Source organism: Eriocheir sinensis, chromosome 32, assembly GCF_024679095.1.
Source record: "Eriocheir sinensis breed Jianghai 21 chromosome 32, ASM2467909v1, whole genome shotgun sequence".
In the NCBI taxonomy this organism is placed as follows: Eukaryota; Metazoa; Arthropoda; class Malacostraca; order Decapoda; family Varunidae; genus Eriocheir; species Eriocheir sinensis.
The window spans coordinates 5,985,242-5,990,241 of NC_066540.1; positions in this window are offsets into that span (position 1 = coordinate 5,985,242).

Below are 5,000 nucleotides of genomic sequence, written 5' to 3' on the forward strand. Positions count from 1 at the left end.
AATAATAACAATAATGAAGGAAATTCTCGTATGAACTGATGACGAAGATAATTATAGATGAAAAAACGGAGATAATTAGTTTCCATAATGAATATAAAACATAATAGATAATAATAATGATAGTATTAGTAGTAGTAGTAAAAATAATAATAATAATAATAATAATAATAATAATAATAATAATAAAAAAGAAGAAGAAGAAGAAGAAGAAGAAGAAGAAGAAGAAGAAGAGGAAGAGAAGGATAAAGGAGAAGAAAAAGAAGAAGAAGAAGAAGAAGAAGAAGAAGAAGAAGAAGAAAAATATGAAGGAGAAGAAAAAGAAGAAGGAGATGAAGAAGAAAAAGAAGAAAAAAAAGATGAGGGAGAAGAAGAAAAAGAGGAAGAAAAAGGAAAAGAAGAAGAAGGTGAAAAAGATGAAGAACAACAACAACAAAAAGGACTAATACATAAATAATTGAACATATAAACAGATAAACAAGTAAACAAATAAACAAGTTAAAAAAAATAAACAATATAAAAAAATACAACGAAAAATCCACTTAATATTTTTTTTCTCGATTTTAAGCCAAAGAAGAAATTTTCGAACGATATGGAGGGAGAGGGAGAGAGGGAGGAGGGGGGAGGGAGGAAAGGAGGGAGGGAGGGAGGGAGAAAAGGTCACCGATTAGCTCCAAACAATAGTATCTCCCTTCTCTCTCTCCCTTCTTCCATGGTCTCACTCCTTCCCTCCTTCCTTCTCTTCCTTTTCCTCCATTTTTTTCTCCTTTTCTTCCTCTCCTTCATTCTTATTTTCCTTCCCTTCCCTCTTTATTTATTTTCCTTCCCCCTCTTCTTTTTCTTTTTTTGTTTTTTTATTTTCTTCCTTCCCTTTCCTTCTTTCCTTCCTTCCCTTCCTTCTTTTTCTCTTTCACTTCTTCTTCTCTCCCTTCTTCCCTCCTTTATCGTCTGTTCTTCTCCCTCCTTTGATTTCTTCTCCTTCTTTATTCCTCCTCTACCTTTTTATCTTCATTTCCCTCCTTCCTTCATCTTCTTCCTCCTTCCCTCATTTTTTCTCTCCCTTTCTCCTCCTATTCTTTTTTACCTTTCATTCTCCATTTTTATTTTGTTTCTTTATTTTTTTCCTTCCTTTCCTTGCTTTTTTCTTTCGCTCCCTTTCTTTCTCCTTCCCTCTTTTCCTCTCCCTTCTTTTTCTCTTTTGCATCCTTTCTTCCTCCTTCCTTCTCTCCCTTCATGTCTTCCTCCCTCCTCCTCCTCCCTCCTCTCTTCCTCTCCCTTCCTCCTCCTTCCCTATATTCTCTACCTTCCCTTTCCTCCCTTTCCTGTATAAACACTTCTTCCCTTCCCTTCCCTTCCCTTCCCTCCCTTCCTTTCCCTTCCCTTCTTCTCTCCTTTCATCCATTTATCTCTCCTTCCCTTCTTTATTTCTTCCATATGATCTCATTCCTACCCTTTTATCCCTCCCTTCCCCTCCCTCCCCTCCCTTCCCTCCCTTCCCTCCTTTACCCATCCTCCCTCCTTCCCTCTTGTCCTTATACCTCCCTTCCCTACCCATCTTTCCTCCTCCCCTCCTTCCCTCCCTTCTCTCCCTCCCTCCCTTCCCTCCCTTTATGTTCAGTGGGCGTTAAATTAAATAATAAGATTTTTCTCCCTCTCTCTTTCTCTCGCTTTCTCTGTGTTGTGTCTCTCAATTGTGAAAAGTGGAGGAAAAAGGTTGGTTGTAAAAATTGTTGTTGTTGTTGTTGTTGTTGTTGTTGTTGTTGTTGTTGTTGTTGTTGTTGTTGTTGTTGTTGTTGTGTTCTGCCAATCCCAATCCTAACATGTTGAAGCTGGGGAGGCGGTGGCTGAGTGGTTAGCGTGCCGGCACCGCGTCCAGGAGGGCACAGGTTCACGGCCCGCCCGCCGCCACAAGCTGAGATTTTTTCAGTCACCGCCGAGTGCCCCAAGACTACCCATATGCTGTCCTGAAGACCACCTGTCAACCCGGACTCCAGATTCTCTCTCTAGAAAGAGGATCAAAGATGAGTTCCGGGGAGCAGCGTGAGTCAAGAAAGATGGCGCCATTATAAACACTTGCCTGCGCCACAACGGGCTGGGGCCAACCATCAGGACTCACCAAAAAGCCTACCCCACTCATAGGAGAAAAAAAAAAAAAAAAAAAAAACATACTGCTACTTTTTCCCCTTTTGCCTTCTTCTTCTTCTTCTTCTTTTTCTACTACTACTACTACTACTACTACTACTACTACTACTACTACTACTACTACTACTACTACTACTACTACTACTACTACTACTACTACTACTACTACTACTACTACTACTACTACTACTACTACTACTACTATTACCACCACCACCACCACCACTACTACTACTACTACTACTACTACTTCTGCTCTGGACTGGAAAATAACGACAACAAAAATAAAAGAAAGAAAACAATAAAGCTGGTAATAAGAGGAAGGAAAGTAGAAATTAGCGTCCTCGTGAAAATAAGAAAAAAAGAAAATAAAGATTGGGAGATAAAAAGAAATAAAATAAAATAAAAACCAGTTGTTATTGTCGAATGTAAAGAAAAAAACCCAATAACTGGAGAAATAAATTGAGAGAGAGAGAGAGAGAGAGAGAGAGAGAGAGAGAGAGAGAGAGAGAGAGAGAGAGAGAGAGAGAGAGAGAGAGAGAGAGATAATAGGCGTGTGGGAAGTGGTTAAAAAGAATTACTAAATACGTATACATTTGTCATGGGAAACACACACACACACACACACACACACACACACACACTTTGCGACATTTTCAGTTATTATTTTTTTTCCTCGCTATTAAACTCAAAAGCGTAAAGTGTGTTAAGGACCAGAGTGTCGAAATAACGTCAACCCCCGTATTACTGCCGCCACGCACCGACTCATCGACTATAACGAACACAACGTTGGGCTTCGCTATGGCAAAAACTTCTCTCTGTAACGCTAACACTAATTTATACTCTCCGTCCGCTCATTACCACACCACATTTCTGTTTTATTTCACATTCGTTTTCTGTTTTTCCTTTAAATTTGTTTCGGTTAGTTTACTGTCCAGAAAATAACAATTTGTACCTTTAAATTATATTCTGGTCGGGTGGTCAATGTGCGAGAGCGGCGTCCTGGAGGGCCCCGAGTTCAAGAGTTGTATTGTCAGACATTTAACCGCCAAGGCACAAATTTGACAAGGCTTTCGTAGGAGCTGTAGGCATTTCCAGGGGTAGCTTTATGTCCCTGGTGGTAGGTTGACCATTCTTCTGTACCATGAACGCCCAGGTACACACATTTGACAAGGCTTTCGTAGGAGCTGTAGGCATTTCCAGGGGTAGTTTTATGACCCTGGTGGTAGGTTGATCATTCTTCTGTACCATGGATAGGCGGTGGCCGAAGTGATAGCGTATTGGACCCACATTCGCCGCGTGATGAACGACGCGGGTTCGAATCCTCACGCTACCACCCGGATTTTTCAGTCACCGCCGAGTGGCTTAAAACTACCCACATGCTGTCCTGAAGACCACCCATCAACCCGGACTCTAGAGGAAGCCGTCCAAGTGAATCAAGAACGAGTTCCGGGGGGCAGCATGAGCCAATGCAAGATGGCGCCACTATAAACACTCGCCTGCGTCAGAACAGGCTGGGCCGACCATCAGGCCCCACCTGGAAGAAGCCTTGGGCCGACCATCAGGCCCCACCGGGAAGATGCCTACCGGCGCAATAGTCAACAACGTAAAAAAAAAGAAAGAAAAAAAAAGTAGAAAAAAAAAGGACACACTTTTGACAAGTCTTGCGTAGGAGCTGTAGGCATTTCCAGGGGTAGCTTTATGACCCTGGTGGTAGGTTGACCATTCTTCTGTACCATGAACGCCCAAGGACACATATTTGACAAGGCTTTCGTAGGAGCTGTAGGCATTTCCAGGGGTAGCTTTATGACCCTGGTGGTAGGTTGACCATTCTTCTGTAATTTAGCCGCCCAGGCACACACAAATTTGACAAGGCTTTCATAGGAGCTGTAGGCATTTTTCCAGGAGTAGTTTTATGACCCTGGTGGAAGGTTGACCATTCCTCTGCAATTTCGCCGCCCAGGCAAACATACATTTGACAAGGCTTTCGTAGGAACTGTAGGCATTTCCAGGGACAGCTTTATGACTCTGGTGGTAGGCTGACCATTCTTCTGTACCATAAACGTGAAAAAACATTCATTAGAACCTGATTAATCTCCTTTCTGGCCTTTTAAAAATAGTTGTTTTGAGAAGCGGAAACGTCTGAAATACCGACCTAGCCTCCGCCCGCCGCCACAAGCTGCCAGTGTCCAGTCACCGCCGAGTGGCCAGAGACTACCCACATGCTGTCCTGGTGGCCGCCTATCAACCCGGACTCTGGCGACACTCTCAAGAGGATCAAGTGGAGCTCCGCGGGGCAGCATAAGCCAAGCAAGATGGCGCCACTATAAAACACTTGCCCGCGACACTAACGGGAAGGGGCCGACAAACACGACCCACAAAGACAGCCAACCGTTGCTATAGGCAGAACGTAACAATAGAAAAACAAGATGACGTAATGCTACACTTATACAAGAGTTGAGTTAGACAAAGATGATCCCTTCCTTGCGCAACAAACCTTACGATGACAGGCTCTCATCTCCAAACATGTTCCCCTTAACGAGAACCGTCACCTCCGGGGAAAACATTTTTTTAGGGTAAGGAAGAAGCTCATGGTCATAAAATCAATGAAAAACGATAGCTATAGGCAGAGCGTAACAATAGAAAAACAAAATGACGCAATACTACCCTAGACAGGAGTTGCGTTAGACAAAGATGATTCCTTCCTTGCGCAAAAAACCTCACGATGAAAGGCTCTCTCATCTTCAAACACGTTCCCCTTAATGAAAACCGTCACCTCCGAGGAAAGCATTTTGTTAGGGTAAGGAAGAAGCTCATAGGCATAAAATCAATGAAAACAAAAAGCTAGCTAAAGAATGTAT